General features: G+C 37.6%; 1 long non-coding RNA gene across 1 annotated transcript in view; it reads left to right on the top strand.

Annotated features, from left to right (window-relative positions):
* LOC110260035 (uncharacterized) overlaps positions 1–20974 on the top strand; it is a 1001533-nt gene that overhangs the window by 77222 nt on the left and 903337 nt on the right. The gene's annotated exons all lie outside the window — the stretch shown is intronic.

Here is a 20974-nt window from a genome sequence, read left to right as displayed (position 1 = left end):
TTATTCTCCACTTGTGTGTATTTTTTTTGCAGTTTTTTTCCCTGTTGTTTATTTCCAGTAGTATAACGTTGTGGTTGGAAAAGATGCTTGATATGATTTCAGTTTTCTTAAATTAACTGAGGCTTGATTGGTGGCCCAGAATGTGATCTATGCTAAAGAATGTTCTGTGTGCACTTGAGAACAATGTGTATTCTGCTGCTGTTGGACAGAAATATCTATTAAGTCCATCTGGTCTAATGCATCATTTAAGGCCTATATTTCCTTGTTGGTTTTCTGCCTGGATAATCTGTCCATTGCTGTAAGCGGGGTGTTAAAATCCCCTGCTATTCTTGTGTCATTTTCAGGTTCTCCTTTTAAGGTTGTTAGCAGTTGCCATATGTATTGAGGTGATCCTATGTTGGGTATATATATGTTTACAATTGTTATATCTTCTTGGTTTGATCCTTTGATCACTATGTAATGTCCTTCTTTGTCTCTTAAAATATTCTTTAAGGTTTGTTTTGTCTGATATGAGTATTCTTCTCCAGGTTTTTTTTTTTTTTTTGATTCCCATTTGCATGGAATATTTTATTCCTTTCCCTCATTTTCAATTTGTATGTGTCTCTAGAACTGAAATGGGTCTCTTGACAGCATATATATGGATCTTGTTTTTGTATCCATTCAGCCAGTCTCTGTCTTTTTGTTGGGGCATTTAGTCCATTTACATTTAAGGTAATTATTGATATGTATGTTCTTATTGGAATTTTATTAACTGTTTTGGATGTGTTTTTGTTCATCTTTTACATCCCTTCTTCTCTTGTTTTCTTCTCTTGTGGTTTGATGACTATCTTTGGTGTTGTGTTTGGATTGCTTTTTTCTAATTTGTGTGTGTATCGTTTTAGATATTTTGGTTTGCAGTTCCTGTGAAGTTTGATATAGAAGTCTCTCTCTCTCTCTCTATATATATATATATACACAAGATGGCTTTAAGTTTTTGGTCTCTTAATTGCAAGTGCATCTCCAGTATCCTGCATTTGTCCTCTGCTTAAGATTTATGGTTTTGCGAGCATATTTGTGTGTGGCTGATTTTCTTACCTTTACTATGTGTGCCTTTACTGGTGATTCTTGTCATTTGCAATATATTTGTTTCTAGTTTTGGCTTTTATTTTCCATCTAGAAAATTTCCTTTATTATTATTATTATTATTATTTTTTGCCTTTTCTAGGGCTGCACCTGTGGAATATGGAAGTTCCCAGGCTAGAGGTCGAATTGGAGCTGCAGCTGCCAGCCTACACCTTAGCCATAGCAACTTGGGGTCTGATTCTCATCCATGACCTACACCACAGCTCACTGCAATGCTTAATCTTGTTCCTTTATCATTTGTTGTAGAGCTGCTTTAGTGGTCCTGAATTCTCTTAGCATTTGCTTGTCTATAAAGCTTTTTATTTCTCCTTCAAATCTGAATGAGAGCCTTACTCGGTAGAGCAATGTTGGTTGGAAGTTTTTTTTTCCTTTCATTACTTTAAATATATTATGCCACGTCTCCTGACCTGCAAAGTTTCTGCTGAAAAATCTGCCTATGACCTTATTTGGGTTTCCTTGTATGTTATTTGTTTCCTTTCCCTAGCTGCTTTCAGTATTTTTTCTTTGTCTTTAATTTTGGTCAGTTTGATTAATGTGTATCTCGGGGTTTTCCTCCTTGGGCTTATTTTATATGGTACTCGTTGTACTTCTTGCATTTGAGTGAGTGGTTCCTTTCCAGTGTTAGGGATGTTTTCCACTATTATCTCTTCAAATATTTTCTCTGGCTCTTTCTTTTCTTCTTTCACCTCTATAATACGTATGTTGTTGCATTTAACATTGTTTCAGAGTTCTCTTAGATTGTTTTCATTTCTCTTCAATCTTTTCTTCTCTTTTCTCTTCTGCTTCAGTGATTTCCACTAGTCTGTCTTCCACCTTGCTGTTTGTTCTTCTGCCTCCTGTATCCTACTGTTAGTTGCTTCTAGTGAATTTTTTATTTCAATTATTGTATTTTGCATCTCTGCTTTCTTAATACTTAAATCTTCTATTTCTTTGCTCAGTATTTCTTATAATTTATCAATCTTTGCCTCTAGTTTATTTCCATGATCTTGAATCATGTTTACTATCATTAGTCTAAAGGCTTTTTCATGGAACTTGGTGATCTTGAGATCACTTAGCTATTTTCTCTGTTTTTTTTTTTTTTTTTTTCTTGCTCCCTTATCTGGGTCATAATTCTCTGCCTTTTCATTTTTTATTGATTTTTGAGTGTCATTTCCTTTTTGCAGGAAATAGGGTTGTAGCCTCTGTTTCTTCTGATGTCTGCCCCCCCCCCCGAGGCTTAAGTAGGTTTGGGGGTTTGCTGCATGCTTCCTCATGTGAGGGACTGGTGCTCTTCTTTTCCCTCTTATGACTGGGGCTTTGTATCTGGATTTTATTAGAGGTAGATGTTTGCCTGGGGTCTTGTTAGGCGGAGTGTTTGCTAATGGGTGAGACTGTGTTCCCATCCAGTTTGTTGTTTGGCCTGGGGCTTCTCAGCCCTGATATTTGGGGCCAGATTTTTCCAAAATGGCCACCTCTAGAAAAGTTTACACTGATGAGAATTCCCGAGACCTTTGCCTCCAATGTCCTTCCCCTGTAACGAGCCATAATCATCCCTCTTTTCTCAGGAAATCTTCCAAGAACTGCAGGCAGGTCTTACCCAGATATCTACGGTGTCTCTGCTTTGCCTTGGGACCCAGTGGACATGAAAGCCTGTGAGCACTTTTCAAGAGTGGAGTCTCTGTTTTCCACAGTCCTGTGGAGCTCCTGCACACAAGCTTTGCTGTCCCTCAATACCAAATTCTCCAAGAGCTCCTCCTCCCAATGCAAGCTCCCCATGACATGGGGGTCAGAAGTCTCACTTTGGTGGGTAAGCCTCTGTGATATAGTTACCTTTCAGTCTGTGGGCCATGCACCTGCCATCTATGGGCTTGCTTATGTTGCATAATTGCCCCTCCTACGATCTCATTGTGGCCTCCTCTTTTTCTTCTGGAGTATGTTATCTTTTTTGGTAGTTTGCAGTCCATTTTGTTGAAGCTTGTTTAGCAGTTAGTTGTAATTTTGTTGCTTTTATAGGAGAAGGAGAGTTCCAGTCCTACTCTGCCATCTTAATCCTCTGTTTATAGTCTTTTGAAGAAAGAATATATATAAAATATTAAAGATTGTATTTATTAGTATGTGATTAAAAAATTAGTATGGTACTCTATGGAAGTTCAGGCCAGTAATAACGCTCTTCAGTGATAGAAATATTCTATGCCTGCACCATCAATATGGCAGACATAAGTCACAATGTATCCATTAAGAGCTTGGAATATGGTTAATGAGACTAACAAAATGAAAAATTTAAACGTCATTTAAGTTTATTTAATTAAAGATAAATAGTCATATTTTTGCCTGTGACTACTTTTTGAGAGAGCAGTTATAGAGGTATGTTACTTGAATTATAAGCTTTTTTAGGGCAGAAAATCTGATTATTCATTTGCTATGCATTCATTAAAACCTTAAAAAAGCACAAATAGGAGATAAATAATTGTGGCAACAAAGGATATTTCTTAAAAAATGGTTTGTGGTCATGTATATTTAGAAAACACGCCATCTTCTATCATATTTTTGAGAATCATAATGCATAAACACAAATGCTTTGGTGGGTAAGCCAAAATATATTTTGTTTTAAATCTGCACTTTTCACACTTGTTTCACTACAGAGTGTGTGTGTGTGTGTGTCTGTGTGTGTGTGTTTGAGAGAGAGAGAAAGTGAAAGAAAGGAGGAAGGAAAGAAAGAGAAAGAGAATGGGTAAATATCCCATAGAATGCAATTTTATTTTTTGGTTTTTTTTGCAGCATTATTCTTTTAATTACTTGATGAATTTATTACATTTGTAGTTGTACAATGATCATCACAATCTAACTTTATGGGAGTGCCATCCCACAACCCCAGTGCATCCCCTAATCCCCAAACTGTCTCCTTTGAGACCCTAAGTTTTTCAAAGTCTGTGAGTCAGTATCTGTTCTACAAAGAAGTTCATTCTGTCCTTTTTTCAGATTCCACATGTCAGTGAAAGCATTTGATGTTGGTGTCTCATCATATGGCTGACTCACTTAGCATGATAATTTCTACATCCATCCATGTTGCTAAAAACGCTGGTATTTCATTCCTTTTAATGGCTGAGTAATATTTCATTGTTTAACTGTACCACATCTTCTTGATCCACTCTTCTGTTGATGGACATTTAGGTAGTTTCCAAGTCTTGGCTATTGAAAATAGTACTGCAATGACCATTGGAGTACATGTGTTTTTGGCCATCCATATGTCTTCTTTGGAGAACTGTCTGTTTAGATCTTCCGGCCATTTTTTGATGGGGTTGTTTGTTTTGTGGTATTGTGCAGTAGGAAGTGTTTATAAATTTTGGAGATGAATCCCTTGTCACTTGATTCATTTGCAAAGATATTCTCCCGTTCTGTGGTTGTCTTTTTGTTTTGTTTAGGGTTTCCTTTGCTGTGCAGAAACTTTTGAGTTTCATTAAGTCCCATTTGTTTATTTTTGTTTTTATTTGTCATGACTCTGAGAGGTGGCTCTGAGAAGATGTTGCTGTGGTTTATGTCGGAGAGTGTTTGGCCTATGTTTTCCTCTAAGAGTTTGATAGTGTCTGGTCTTATATCTAGGTCTTTCATCCATTTGGAGTTTATTTTTGTGTATGGTGTTAGGGAGTGTTCTAATTTCATTGTTTTCCCTGTGGCTGTCCAGTTTTCCCAGCACCACTTATTGAACAAGCTGTCCTTTCTCCATTGTATGTCCTTGCCTCCTTTGTCATAGATTAGTTGGCTGTAGGTGCATGGATTTAATTTGGGGCTTTCTGTCGTGTTCCACTGATGTATACTTCTGTCTTTGTGCCTATACCATAAGGTTTTGATGATTGTTGCTTTGTAGGATAATCTGAAGACAGGGAGCCTGATACCTCCAGCTCCATTTTTCTTGTTCAGGATATCGTTAGCTATTCTGGGTCTTTTGTGCTTCTAAAGAAACTTTAAAATATTTTGCTTGAGTTCTGTGAAAACTGTCCTTGGTAATTTGATAGGGATTGCATTGAATCTGTAGATTGCCTTGGGTAGTATAATCATTTTGGTAATACTAACTCTTCCAATCCAAGAGCATGGTATGACTTTCCATCTATTTGTGTCATCTTTGATTTCTTTTATGAGTGTCTTATAGTTTTCAGAGTACAGGTCTTTTGTCTCTTTAGGTAGGTTTACTCCTAGGTATTTTATTCTTTTGGATGTGGTGGTAAACAGGATTGCTTCCCTAGTTTCTTTCTGCCTTCATTGTTAGTGTATAGAAATGCCGTCGATTTCTGTGTATTAATTTTGTATCCTGCGACTTTTCCATATTCATGGATGAGCTGGAACAGTTTTCTGGTAGAGTCTTTAGGATTCTGTATGTATAGTATCATGTCATCTGCAAATAGTGATAGTTTTACTTCTTCCTTTCCAATTTGGATTCCTTTTATCTCTTTTACTTCTTCTTCTTCTTCTTCTTCTTCTTCTTATTTTTGGTCTTTTTGCCATTTCTTGGGCTGCTCCCGCAGCGGCATATGGAGGTTCCCAGGCTAGGGGTCCAATCGGAGCCACAGCCACCTGCTCACGCCACAGCCACAGCAACGTGGGATCCAAGCCGCGTCTGTGACCCACACCACAGCTCATGGCAATGCCAGATCATTAACCAAGTGAGCAAGGGCAGTGATCGAACCCGCAACCTCATGGTTCCCAGTCAGATTTGTCAACCACTGCGCCAGTAGGGGAACTCCTATCTCTTTTACTTCTCTGAGTGCTATGACTAAGACTTCCAAAACTATGTTGAAGAGTAGTGGCATGAGTGGACATCCTTGTCTTGTTCCTGATCTCAGTGGGAATTCTTTCAGCTTTTCACCATTGAGAATGATATTATCTGTGGGTTTATCATGTATGGCCTTTATTATGTTGAGGTAAGTTCCCTCTATGCCCACTTTCTGAAGGGTTTTTATCACAAATGGGTGTTGGACTTTGTCAAAGACTTTTTCTGCATCTATTGAGAGGATCATATGGTTTTTATCCTTCAGTATGTTAACGTGGTGTATCACACTGATGGATTTGTGGATATTGAGGAACTGTTGCATCCCTGGGATAAATCCCACTTGATCATGATGTGCAATCCTTTTAATGTATTGTTGGATGTGGTTTGCTATTATTTTGTTGAGGATTTTTGCATCAATGTTCATCAGTGAAATTGGCCTGTAGTTTTCTTTTTTTGTGGTATCTTTGTGTGGTTTTGGCATCAAGGTGATGGTGGCCTCATAGAATGAGTTGGGAGTATCCTTTCCTCTGCAGTTTTTTGAGATAGTTTCATAAGGATATGTATTAGCTCTTCCCTAAATGTTTGATAGAATTTGCCTGTGAAGCCATCTGGTCCTGGACTTTTGTTTGTTGGAAGTTTTTTAATCATAGTTTCTATTTCAGTACTTGTAATTGGTCTATTCATCTTTTCTATTTCATCTTGGTTTAGCCTTGGAAGATTGTACCTTTCTAAGAATTTGTCCATTTCTTCTAGGTTTTCCATTTTATTGGCGTATAGTTACATACAGTAGTCTCTAATGATCCTTAGTGTTTCTGTGATGTCCATTGTTAGTTCTCTTTCTTCATGTCTAATTTTATTGATTTGAGTCCTCTCTCTTTTTTTCTTGCTAAGTCTGGCTAAGGGTTTATCAATTTTGTTGATGTTTTCAAAGAACCATCTTTTTGTTTCATTGAGCTTTTCTATGGTTTTCTTCGTTGCTGTTTCATTGATTTCTGTTCTGATCTTTATGATTTCCATCCTTTTGTTAATTTTAGGTCTTGTCTGTTCTTCTCTCTTGAGCTGCTTTAGATGTGAAGGTAGCATGTTTATTTGAGCTTTTTCTTGTTTCCTGAGGTGGGCTTGTATTGCTCTAATCTTTCCTCTTAGAACGGCTTTTGCTGCACCCCATAGGTTTTGGAGTGTCGTATCTTTGTTGTCATTTATTTCTAGGTATTTTTTAATTTCCTCTTTGATTTCTTCAGTGATCCATTGGTTCTTCAGTAGTATGTTGTTCAGTATCCACGTGTTTGTGTTTCAGCAGTTTTTTTCTTGTTGTTGATTTCCAGTCATATAGCGCTGTGGTTGGAAAGATGCTTGATATGATTTCAATTTTCTTAAAGTTACCAAGGCTTGATGTGTAGCCCAAGATGTGATCAATCTTAGAGAATGTTCCATGTGCACTTGAGAGGAATGTGCATTCTGTTGCTTTTGGATGGAATGTCCTATAAACATTTATTAAGTCCATCTGGTTTAATGCATCATTCAGGGCCTGTGTTTCCTTATTGATTTTCTGTCTGGATGATCTGTCCATTGTTGTAAGTGTGGTGTTTCAGTCCCCCACTATGTTGTGTTATTGTTGTTTTGTCCTTTTAAGGTTGTTAGCAGTTGCCTTATATATTGTGGTGAACCTGTGTTGGGTGCGTAGATATTTAAAATTTTTATATCTTCTCCTTGTATTGATCCTTTGATCATTATATAATGACCTTCCTTGGCCCTTAAAATATCCATTATTTTAAAGTCTATTTTGTCTGTTATGAGTATTGCTAGTCCAGCTTTCTTTTGATCCCTATTTGCATGGAATATTTTCTTCCATCCTCTCACTTTCAATTTGTATGTATCCCTAGAAGTGAAGTGGGCCTCTTGAAAACAGCATATATATGGATCTTGTTTTTGTATCCATTCAGCCAGTCTGTGTCTTTTGGCTGAGGACGTATAATCCATTAACATTTAAGGTAATTGTTGATATGTGTTTTCTTCTTGCCATTTTATTAATTGCTTTTGATTTGTTTTTGTTGCTCTTTTTTCTTCCCTTCTTCTCTTGTTCTCTCCTCTTGGGGTTTGATGACTATGTTTAGTGTTGTATTTGAGTTGGTTTTTCTTATTTATTTCTGTGTCAGTTGTAGATTTTTGGTTTGCAATTATTCTGAAGTTTTGATATGAGTGTGTGTATATATATACATATATATATGTATATATATACACATATATATATATATGATTGTTTTAAGTTGTTGTTCTCTTAATGGCAATTGCATCTCCAGTGTCCTGCATTTGTACCCTCCTCTTCTCACGATTTCTGATATTGGTGGCATAATTGTGCATAGATTATTTTGTATCTTTACTGTATATCTGCCTTTACTGGTGAGCCTTGTCATTTGTGGAATTTTTGTTTCTGGTTGCCACCTTTTTTTTTCTGCCTAGAGAAGTTCCTTTAGTATTTGTTGTAAAGCTGGTTTACTGTTGCTGAATTCTCTCAGCTTTTGCTTCTCTGTGAAGGTTTTGCTTTCTCCTTCACATCTGAATGAGAGCCTTGCTGGGAAAAGTCATCTTGGTTGGAGGGTTTTTCCTTTCATCACGTGAAGTATATCATGCCACTCCTTTTGGCCTGCAGAGGTTCTGCTGAAAAATCTTCTGATAACCTTATCGGGGTTCCCTTGTGTGTCATTTGTTTCTTTTCCCTAGCTGCTTTCAAGATTTTCTCTTTGTCTTTAATTTTGGTCAGTTTGATTAATATGTGTCTCGGGGTGTTCCTCCTTGGGTTTATTTTATATGGTACTTATTGTGCTTCCTTGATTTGAGTGAGTGGTTTCTTTCCCATGTTAGGGACATTTTAGGCTATCATCTCTTGGAATATGTTTTCTATCCCCTTCTCTCTCTCTTCTCCTTCTGGCACCCCTATAATATGGATGCTTGTGCGTTTAACATTGTCCCAGAGTTCTCTCAGACTCTCTTCATTTGTTTTCAATCTTTGTTCTCTTTTCTGTTCTGCATCTGTCATTTCCACTAATCTGTCCTCCACCTCGCTTATTCATTCTTCTGCCTCCTGTATTCTGATGTTAGCTGTTTCTAGTGAATTTTCTATTTCAATTATTGTATTTTGCATCTCTTCTTGTTTAAGTTTTATATTTTGTATGTCTTTGGTCAGTGTTTCCTGCAAGTTATCCATCTTTGCCTCCAGTTTCTTTCCAATGTCTTACATCATCTTCAGCATCAACAGTCTAAAGTCTTTTTCCTGATCACTTAGCTGATTTTCTGGGGTTTTTTCTTTCTCCCTCATCTGAGTTACAGTTCTCTGTCTTTTCATTTTTATAGGTTTTTGGTATGGTGACCTTTTTACAGATAATAGAGTTGTGGCCTCTCTTACTTCTGGTGTCTGCCCCCTTGTGGCTGAAATTGGTACAGGGGCTTGCTATAGGCTTCCTGATGGAAGGGACTGACACCTTCCCACTGGTAGGTGGAGCTGATTCTAATCCCTCTGGTGGGTGGGGCTTTGTCTCTGGATGGGATTAGAGGTGGCTGTGTGCCTGGGGTGTCTTTAGGATGCCTGTTTACTGTGTGGGTGGTAGGGGCGTGATCCCACCTGGATTGCTGTTTGCCCTGTTGCTTCTCAGCTATGATGGATGGGGCCAGATTTTCCCAACACGCCCACCTCCAGAGAAAGGCACATTGCTGAATATTCCTGCAAGGTTTGCTTCCAATGTCCTTCCCCCACGACAAGCCACATTCACCCCTGTTTTCTCAGGATGTCCTCCAAGAACTGTAATCAGGTTTGACCCAGATTCCTATGGAGACTTTTCTTTTCCCTGGGACCCAGTGCACATGAAAGTCTGTGTGCACCCTTTAAGAATGGGGTCTTCATTTCCCCCAGTCCCATGGAGGTTCCGTGCACAAGCCCCACTGGCCTTCATGCCAGATATTCTGGGGCTCTTTCTCCCAGTGCCACATCCCCACATGTGGGAGTTTGATGTGGGACTCAGTATTCTCATTCTTGTAGGTGAGTCTCTGCGAACCAGTTAGTTTCCAGTCTGTGGGGCTTCTCACCTGGGAGGTTTGGGGTTGTTTATATCACGTAATTGCCCCTCCTATCTCTTGATGTGGCCTCGTCTTTGTCTTCTCGTGTAGGATATCTTTTTGAAGGTTTCCGTTTCATTTGGTTGAGGATTACTCAGCCTTTAGTCGTGAATTTTGTTGTTTTTAGGAGAGAAGTTGAGCTCCAGTCCTTCTATTCTGCCATCTTAGTCCCCTTAGAATGTAATTTTAGAAATATCTCATTTATTGTGAGAACTTGGGCTTTCTTGGTAGAATATAGAACCACCTACTTTCAGATGAATATGCTCTCTGTGGCCAAGTGCATGAATTCTACTTTTTATATTGGAGTAGAAGGACTCCAGATGCAAGAGTGAAGTGAAGGGCTTTGTAGTAGAAGCCATAAGCTGGGCTTCTCAGAAACTAGGATAGAAAATATTTAATGACTCAGAACCCTTTTTGAAATTGTATAAGGAGGCTTATAATCTGGAACTCCACCTGAGAGTGTAGATGAACACCTTCTCCCTGTAGAAATGTTTCTGAATACTGGAAGTAATGTATGTTCATGTTTCTGAATACTGGAAGTAATGTATGTTCATGTTTGTTGTTTTTCTTTAGTCCCTTAGGGAATCATTTATTTAGAAGTCCTTTCTATTCCTTTTTGGAAGATTGTCAACTTTAAACCTGAATTTGATATTTAAATTACTTGAGTTTCACCATAAGGATTTTTGAAATTTATACTACAATAAATCAAAAACCTTAAATCCTTATCCTTTGCTTCTGCGGTTGAAATTTTGGTTGGAGTTAAATCATGTTTATCTAAAAATTATATATGGTCAGTATCTAATACAAAGAGCAAAGGAAAAATATCAAACTCTCTTGCTTATCTAGCCTTTTCTCTTCCTGAGAGTTGATGCATAAAAGTGTGAGTGTGAAGTAGAGCTGCCTGAAACTAGCTAGTATAACACATTTTTCTTTTTTCTAGAGAGCAAAAATACTTGGTTACCTCTTGGGTTTATGAGGCAATGAAACATTCTAGCATATAAATATTGACTCTGAGACCCATGGGATGTAGGAGTGCTAAGCACATTTGCAAAACATAAAGACCAAAGATAAATGAAGTTACATCTTTCTGTATAAAATACAATCTGTCCTTCAATGGATTTTACCATCCTGTTGATTTTATTTCCTCCATCTTTATTACTGGAGACACCCTGCCAGCTTGTTGAAAACACTATTAGTATTTCTTCCTGAAAGTTAGCCTACCTACTAATTACCTTTAAAATTCTGATTAGGCATTTCCAGCTGAAATTAAAACATAAGTTAAATACCAAGATTTTTAGTTGGAAGCTGAGAACAGGAAAACAGCTAAATGAAGGCTATAAAAAAAATCTATCGGAACAATGTTCTGAAATGAAATAGATTTTTAAAAATTAAAAATATTGTATTACATTTAACTTGCTTTGGAACAGAAAGAATCTGAATTTGCATATGGAATACAGCTACCCTAACATTTATTTTTTATCTTAATGGACATGGTAATAGGGCAGTGGTTAGCATATACAGATGTAGATATAGGTGTGTAGATGTTCATTAGAAATCTTGGAGAAATGCAAATCAAAACTACCATGAGATGCCACCTCATACCAGTCAGAATGGCCATCATTGATAAGTCCACAAATAATAAATGCTGAAAGAGTGAGTTTATATCCTAGTTGCACTGTTGGTGGGAATATAAGATCATACAACCATTATGGAGAACAGTATGGAATTTCCTTAGAAATATATATAGGAACTACCATATGACCCAGCAATCCCACTCTTGGACATATATCCAGATAAAACTTTCCTTAAAAAAGACACATGCACCCTCATGTTCATTGCAGCTCTATTCACAATAGCCAAGACATGGAAACAACCCAAATGTCCATCAACAGACAATTGGATTAGGAACAAGTATTTTTTCTACTCAGCCATAAAAAGAACAACATAATGCCATTTGAAGAAACCTGGATGGAACTAGAGATCCTCATTCTAAGTGAAGTAAGTCAGAAAGAGGAAGACAAATACCATATGATATCACTTATATCTGTAATCTAATATAGGGCACAAATGAACCTTTCCACAGACAAGAAAATCATGGACTTAGAGAATAGACTTGTGGTTGCCAAGGGGAGGGGGAGGAGTGGGGTGGATTGGGAGCTTGGGGTTAATAGATGCAAACTATTGCCTTTGGAATGGATTAGCAATGAGATCCTGCTGTGTAGCACTGGGAACTATGTCTAGTCACTTATGATGGAGCATGATAATGTGCAAAAATACAATGTGTACATGTATGTGTAGCTGGGTCACCATGCTGTACAGTAGGAAAAAAAATTGTATTGGGGAAGTAACAAAAAATAAAGAGAAAAGAAATCTCTTGTAGGAAGTTGTGTAGAACAAGTTAGGGACATAACATGTTGTATCCCAAGCATTTGTGGGGAACAATTCATTTCCCAATCAGGCCCTGTTTTTTTTGGCACTATGTAAGAATCCTCTGGTGATCCACGAAGCCTTAAAAATTTTATTTCAGTTGTAATTTATCTCTGTTCTCCTGTTGGATTGTAATATCCTTGAAAATAGAGATAGTAATAATGAATATATTCATTAAGCAAACATCTCAAGTGTGCTAGATTCCAGACATTGCTATTATTATAGTTATGCTTCTTCTATAAACTCACTGAAAGAGTGAGTTTATATCCTAGTGTTGGAAGAGAGTCAGACAATAAGAAAATGAAGGGCTGAATATATTTCAGTACTTACAAGTGCTGAAAAGTCAGTGAAGCAGGTATCATGATAAGGAATGGGTAGTCCAGGAAGGCCTTTCTGAAAATGGAACTTTAGAGCTGGGACCCAGAAGAGGAAAGAGCTAATCACAAGGGTGCAAAGAGAAGTAAGAATGATATTAGAATGGGAGTGTTTTCATTTTCAGGGCAGAAAGGATCAGCAGGGTGGCTGGAGTAAAGGACCTGTTGGAAGAGTGGAGCCAGTTGAGACCTGAGAGACTAGCAGAGCCTTGTCGCATAGGATCTTGAAGACCATGTTAACAACTGCCATTTTGCTGAGTACTTTAGCTATGTAGTCTCACGTGGCAAAACCACAACTCGTATTTAAATTTCAACACTGTCTTTTTGTCTAAGTTGTGAACAAGGCAGTAATAGTGACTATCGCCACTTCTATCCCATGTAGTACTTGTACTGATGGCACTCTCATCATGTTCATTATCATGCACATTTGTTCCGTGTTCATGTAGCATCATTCATAAATTCTAAGACATAGAAGCAACCTAAACATCTGTCACTGAATGAATGGATGAGAAAATGTGGTATGCATACAATGGAATATTATTCAATCTTAAAATCTTTTTTTTTTTTTTTTCGGTCTTTTCTAGGGCCACACCCATGGCGTATGGAGGTTCCCAGGCTAGGGGTCTAATTGGAGTTGTAGCCACCGGCCTATGCCAGAGCCACAGCAATGTGGGATCTGAGCCATGTTTGTGACCTACACCACAGCTAACGGCAACGCCAGATCCTTAACCCATTGAGCAAGGCCAGCGATCGAACCTGCAACCTCATGGTTCCTAGTCAGATTCATTAACCACTGAGCCACAACAGGAACTCCTTAAAAGAAAATCTTGCCATTTGCAATAGCATGGATGCAACTGTAGGGTTTATTTATACTAAATAAACATAGAAGGACAAATACTACATGTTACCACTTATATGAGGAATATAATCAGATTAATAGAAGCAGGGAGTGGAATGGTTGTTTCCAGGTGATGGGAGAGGGGGGAAAAGGGTAAGTTCTTAGTCAAAGAGCATGAAATTTCAGTTATACAAGATGACTAAGTCCTTGAGATTTACTATATAGCATAGTGCATATAGTTAACAATACTGTATTGTATACTTACAAATTTGCTAAGAGGATATATCTTATGTGCTCTTGTTACAAAATAATATGAATAAGAAGGCAGGAGGAAAGTTGGAGGTGATGGATAGGTTTTTGAAATAGGTTGTGGTGATGGTTTCCTGTGTATGTACTTTTCTTCAAACTCATCAGGTTGTATGCAGTAACTATATATATAGCTTTTTGTATGTCAAGAAAGAGAAAAACAAACAACAAACTTTTCTCTGTAGGAGGGGGTGAAGCTTAGTGCACTTGTCCTCAGTAATGCTGATAAAAGAAAACTTCATTTCTGAACTGCATTACTTTACCCCTGCCAGAGAAACACTTGTTCATGAATTTCCTTTAGTGATGTGGAGGATCCAAATAACTGGTCATGTGATAAGCACTCATGTTTCTTAAAAAGGTGACTACTGGGAGTTCCCGTTGTGGCTCAGTGGAAGTGAATCTGACTGGGATCCATGAGGACGCAGGTTCAATCCCTGGTCTTGCTCATGGATTAAGGGTAGGGCGTTGCCGTGAGCTGTGTTGTAGGTCACAAACGCAGCTCGGATCCCATGTGGCTGTGATGTAGGCCAGCCACTACAGCTCCAATTCGACCCCTAGCCTAGGAACCTCCATATGCCATGGGTGTGGCCCTAAAAAGACCAAAAAAAAAAAAAAGTGACTACTGAATTTAATATTTTTCTGATTGCTCACCTTTTTTCCTATAAGTATCCTTGTGAAAAAATTAGGATTTTAAAATTTGGGTTTAGAAATATTTATTACCTCTCCTGAAAACTTGACAGTGGCTTCTTCCTCTTCCTTTCCTCCCCCACCTTTTCCTTCTTTCACTATTTTCCCATGACTATCAGGAAACAAATATAAATCTAATTGTGAAAAATATAGTAACCACAGGAGTGTGTGTGTTTGTGTGTGTGTGTATTTATATATATATATATAGTAATTTTCATTTCCCAGTGGCTACAGGCTTGCAATTTTCCATTTCCACTTTAATACTCATACCTTATATATATATTTTTAATTGCAATATCCTCAAATTCTTTTAAGATAGGTAAAGCATCCTGTGTTAACATATTTTTAATAAACAAACCATCTGCAATGGTAACAAATATTTCCTTAATTCTATAGTCAGAATTTCGTAATTTCATTCTTTGAGCTTTTAAGCTTTATACCTGTCTTTCCTATTATCCTTTCTCCAATTATTTGTGCTCTGCCCAAACTGCCTGATATCCTTTTATTTATACTTACCCTCCCAGGTTTTTGTGGACTTTGTTATAGTGGTTTATATCAGGATTCTCTTGGGGAATTGCTCTGTGGCTACTAGAAAGGCATTAACAGTTCACACAGAATTGGAAGTACCTGGGAGTTCATATCCCTCTGGAGTGGCCCTTAGTCAGTGACTGATTAAAGCCTAGCTCCTTCGCCTCCAGTCAGGACAAATTGTGATGTGTAATTTATACTCTAGAGTTTTCAGCTCTGGCAGGTTGGGGCTGAGGCTGATGGTGAAGATGAGGCTAGGACTTCACATGGAATTACCTTTGCATGGCTTCTTCGTCGTCTTTGTCCTGTTTTTCTCATTCCCTTAGTGGTTACTCTTGATAGCACTTCCTTAATTGTCTGCACATGAATTCTCCACTCAGTGTTTGCTTCTAGTGAACTTGATACAATTTCTTAAGTTTGGATATTTATACACATACACCTCCCCCCCCCCCGACACACACATACACATGTACAATCTTAGAACACTGACTGTAGAGGAAACAGACTGAATATTAATTTTTTAAATTAATTGGAACATAGAGACATTCTGAGTAGAATGGTATAACTGTCCCAGTGCTAGGGTAATTAATAACATATCCTGTTTGGAAGAAGTAAACTTCTTTGGGAATATTGTCAATGAACTTATATTATCTTCAGTGGGAGGAGTGAGTCAGAGTGGTGGCTATATATTTGTCCTTTAGGGGCTGCACCCACAGCATGTGGCGGTTTCAAGGCTAGGGGTCAAATCAGAGCTGTAGCTACAGGCCTGTGCCACAGCCACAGCAACACAGAATCCAAGCCGCATCTATGACCTACACCACAGCTCACAGCAACACCAGATCTTTAACCCACTCCACAAAGTCAGGGATCAAACCTCCGTCCTCATGGATACTGGTAAGATTTGTTTCCATTGAGCCACGACGGGAACTCCATTGGAGTCAAATAGATATTAATGTGAATCCTGAGTATGCAACTCCTTAGACATATAACCTAGTATGTCTGCACACTTTATTTTCCTTATCTCTAAAGTGAAAAACTTAATACATACCTTGTAGGAATGTTGAAATTATTAAAAAATTGTGATATATAAGACAGTGGCCTCAGTAAGATGTTCGTTCTCCAAATTAAACCTGCAGTTTTCGAGATGTAGTGATATGATTTTTATTTAAAGAGAAATGCGATTCTTAAATACAAAGAAGAGAAATCTCAGGGTAGACGAGTGAGATAGGAGAACCAATAGAAAGTCGTAAGATGAAGAAGAGTCAAGGCAAGAAAAAGATAAAAGAACTACAGATTTCTTTTAGTTAATTAAAGGAAGGACGGAAACTACAATCAGAAGAGAAACTGAACATTAGTATGTCTTTGTTCACTGTTGGATTTAATACAGTACTATCACAGAGAAGGCTCTTCCTCTAAGAGAGAATCTCATTGAATAGTGTTTAGAATTTGTATATACCGCAAGCTCTAATTAACCTCATAGTCAGCCTTAAGTAGTTCTTATTCCACATGTGGATTCAGACATTTCCAACACAACAACAATAAAAATTTTAGTGCTTTTTGCAGAGTTAAAATATCACTTTGGTTAGCTATCTAGGCTATGAGGATATTGCCAGATCATTGTAGTCAATATTCTGGAGTCCGGAATGGGCACACCAGGATATCAGCAAGTCGTACGGACTGTTATCTCACCCAGGACTATTTATGTCTGGACATGCTGCTGTTAATGAGGGCTTAATTCAATTTAGCTATTCAACAAAATAGAACATTTGTTTAAATCAATTTGAAGAATTGCTGAGGAAATAAGTGTAAGATTCAAGCTTGTGCATTTGCAAGTGATTCCTGCAAATGATAATGGGAATGAAGTTTATAAAACTAAGTCCAGTGAGAACTTCCCTGGTGACCTAGCAGTTAAGGATTCCACGTTTTCCCTAGTGTGGCTTGGGGTTGCTCCCTGGCCTGGCAACTTCTGCATGCTTCAAGCATGGCCAACCAAACACAAACTAAGTCCAGGGAGAGAAGCTGTGTAATCATGACCTCAGGGAGAAAAAAGGAAGTTTTTTTGGGTTTTGGGACAGTTTGGTTGTGGAAGTGAGGTCAAATAATGGTGATTCCAATTCTGGACACAGTTAATAGGAAGGATAGGATACTCCATCACCCTCCCCTCCAAGTGAAGTAGATGGCTTTGTGGGGAAGGTATTCTTATGGAAAATATCATGGGGAGATACCACTTAAGACATAGATTGGAGACAGAGACTGTGACCAAATCGCTCTCCCCATCTTTTCATTTGGTTCATGAGTACATAGTAATATTCTTTCACTGTGTGATTGCTGTGAAATTTTGGAAAAGACATGTGGTGATATGTCTAATCTAAAAAAACTATTACTTAATTCTTATAGATAAAGGAGAATAGAAAGAGGTAGCCTCTGCATACTTATGTGGATTAAATACTAAAGCTGTGGAAATAGTTGTAGGATGACTATGCTCACGAGTAATTATATTCTTTTATGATTCATCATTCTATTGGTAATTGTACTAAACATTAAGAGAATTACCACAATGCCCTTTGAAATGCTTGTGTTGGAAGGAGAAGGACAAGAAAGATCCAGTCATTGCGAGGAATAGAAAAGGTAATGGGTGATGGCTTAGAAAAACCATTTTTATGTTGACATAGGGAGTACCAAAGTATATTTTATTTTATTTTAATTTACTTAATTTTTTTGTCTTTTTGCCATTTCTTGGGCTGCTCCCGCGGCATATGGAGGTTCCCAGGCTGGGGGTCAAATCGGAGCTGTAGCCACCAGCCTACGCCAGAGCCACAGCAACACAGGATCCAAGCCGCATCTGCGACCTACACCAGAGCTCACGGCAACGCTGGATCCTTAACCCACTGAGCAAGGCCAGGGATTGAACCCACAACCTCATGGTTCCTAGTCAGATTTGTTAACCACTGAGCCATGACAGGCACTCCCCCAAAGTATATTTTAGATATCATGCATTAGAATATTAACTTGGGGGAAATAGTTTAAAGTTTTCCTGGTTGAGAACAGATTCTGTTTTAGAACAAGAAAACTCTGTGACTCTTCTTAATTTGATAAGAAGGAAGAGCATGTGCTTTTAATAATGCAGTATGCAATTAGTCATCATGTGTATAATTGTTGGTATCATATGAAATTCGCTTTAATTTTGTGTATTCACTTCTCTTTAGGAAAATTCTAAGCTTGTGCATTATACTTTCAAATTAATTAATGTAAAAATGGTTGTCTAAAGGGTTTCAAAATATTGAGAAAATCTTAACTTGAGTCTGAATAATGTCAGGGAAGTATTTTTGAATTAAAAATGTGAAAAATTTTAGATTTTTTGTTTTTGGAAATACTTATGCTTTGGAATGAAATAATTCGTCTGGCTAGACAGAAAGCATACCGCAGCTCTTTACTAAATTCTGTTTTGAACAACATTAGTTTATATTATATATACTTTGTAGGGTAAAACTATTAATCTTTTACTACAATGAATTCATGTATGGCATTTCTGTAAGAGATAGTAGTTTTGTAGTTGTACCATGAAAAACACTGATTACGTGTTATAAAGAATTAGCAATAAAAACAGTTGCATAAACATGTTGTGGTTAAGATGAAAGGATATATAAATCCTTAATTTGACCCTAGATTCGTGAGCACAAGTGAACAGAAGTGGGGCCATATTTGTCATTGCTTCAACAAACAATGCTAAATGTTTAATAACTTTGTGATGAAACACATTCATCTTCTGGTTTTTGACCTGTTCAAATTTTCTGTCCTTATATTGTCCTCTAGAGGAAGATACTTCTCACTGTAAACTGACCACTTTCAAAAGTATCAGATGTTTTCTCTGTGGACAGGAATAGGTCTGTGATTCAATTTTCTTGAGTCAGTAGAGAAATGACAAAATATAGATCAGTTTTGTATTTCATAAAGATAAACTTAGTCTTTTAAAAACTGCCTTTTTATTCTGGGATTATATCCTGTTTACTTATGTATTTTTAAATTTCACTTTTATGAAATGATAGGTAGGAATTAGGTTTTTATCTTTTTAAAATCCTTATTTGGCAGAAGAGAAGTTGATGCCATATGTTGGTCCTCATTTTAAAAAATTCCCTAATTAGGGGTGTTCCCATTGTGGCTCAGTGGTTAATGAACCCGATTAGTATCCACGAGGATGCGCGTTCTATCCCTGGCCTTGCTCAGTGGGTTAAGGATCCAGTGTTACCATGAGCTGTGGTGTAGGTCGCAGACGCGGCTCGGATCCTGAGATGCTGTGGCTGTGGTGTAGGCCTGAGGGTACAGCTCTGATTTGACCCCTGGTCTGGGAGCCTCCATATGCTGTGGGCGCAGCCCTAAAAAGACAAAAAGACAAAAAAACAAAAAAAAATTCCTTAATTAGGAAATTCCAGGACTGGTTTATATTCAGCATTATACAGCTGTACTGGGTGTGAGAATATTTGAATAAATGCCTTAAGTGCCGGCTTTCCCTCTGCTCTGGCTCTCAATCTCCTTTTTTGGGACCCCAGACTTCTTTGAAAGTAAGTATCTAAAGAGTTAATGCCAGTCACAGCTGGGTTCATCAAGATGCTTTCTGCTGTTAAATATTTTAAATAGAACCCATGACAAAATCCAAATGCCTAGGAACCATTTGTGTAAAATGAGTGTCGTTATCCGATTCCTTTAATTTAAGAAAGACAAAAAAATGCTATTGGCTCTCAGCCATGTAATCCCTTAAAAACTGTATTCAAGACAATGTGGCAGCGCCTAATTTAATAAATAGAAGGATAGAGTTATTTTTCTCCCTTCTTAGAGAGTTCAGTATAAAAGTCTCCATAAAAAGAAACACAGGACTTTATACTTCGTAGGCATAAATAGTTATAGGATGTGAAAGCATGGGGAGATCTTTTAAGTACAGATAGCAGGAGAGATGGACCCCCTGTATCTCTTTTCTCTTTCTTCTTAGAATTCTTCCTTTAGTAAGAGAGATATGACCTATGCAACTAGGAAGAAAAAATGCACTGATTACACACACAGCTTTGACAAGAGCAAGCTTTAGAACAAAAAGATGAGTACAGATATCTAAATAGACTTTCAAGACAACATGAAGCAAAGTGGTTAAAGAAATTTAAAGTCGTGTTTTGAATTTGTTAGAGCACATTAAAAAATAAAATACCTCTCTCCTTTGTTCTTGGACGCTTGTCTTCCTAGGAAAAATAGGAGGACCAGGATGAGTGGTTAACTTGGATTGACCTTTGAACAGCTGCCCCATTAAACTTTAGAGAGGGTGCATCCCCATTGTTGCAGTCAAGTGACTATCACTGGTGCTGCTCAGCAAGTTAAAGCTGAAGAAGCACTTGAAAGAGGAGAATAGTCCTATTTGGGATCTGAATCACCAAATTGTGTGATGCTTTTATATGAATAATATTGTCATTTGAAATATAAACTTTATTTCTCTGCCCTTTGCAAAAAGGTGAAGCCACTTATCTTGATTTTGCTTCTCTTATTTCTTGAAGCTCTGCCAGTATTTCTGAAGAAGAAAAGAATTGCACTGACAGTTCTCTACTACAAAATGCATAAATAAAAAAAATTAGTGTCACATAGAAATTTAAATATTGAGAATATGATTATACAATTATGGTTTAAGGTTTTCCCATTGAGTCTTTACAGAGCAATCTGGGATAGGGAGAGTTCATGGGCACTCTGAAATGAGAAGAGAAAATGCCACTGCAGGTGTTTGCTTTAATAGGGTGTTGATGAAAGCCTGGGTACCTAAGTAGGGAAATGAGTGAAGGAGAGAAAGTGTTGAAGTGGCTAATA

The sequence above is a fragment of the Sus scrofa genome, chromosome 3 (assembly GCF_054392235.1).
Source record: "Sus scrofa isolate SSC_HxYL_T2T_F1_AM1 chromosome 3, Sscrofa_HxYL_maternal_Yorkshire_Landrace_v2.0, whole genome shotgun sequence".
In the NCBI taxonomy this organism is placed as follows: Eukaryota; Metazoa; Chordata; class Mammalia; order Artiodactyla; family Suidae; genus Sus; species Sus scrofa.
This window is presented reverse-complemented; position numbering and strand designations above follow the sequence as displayed.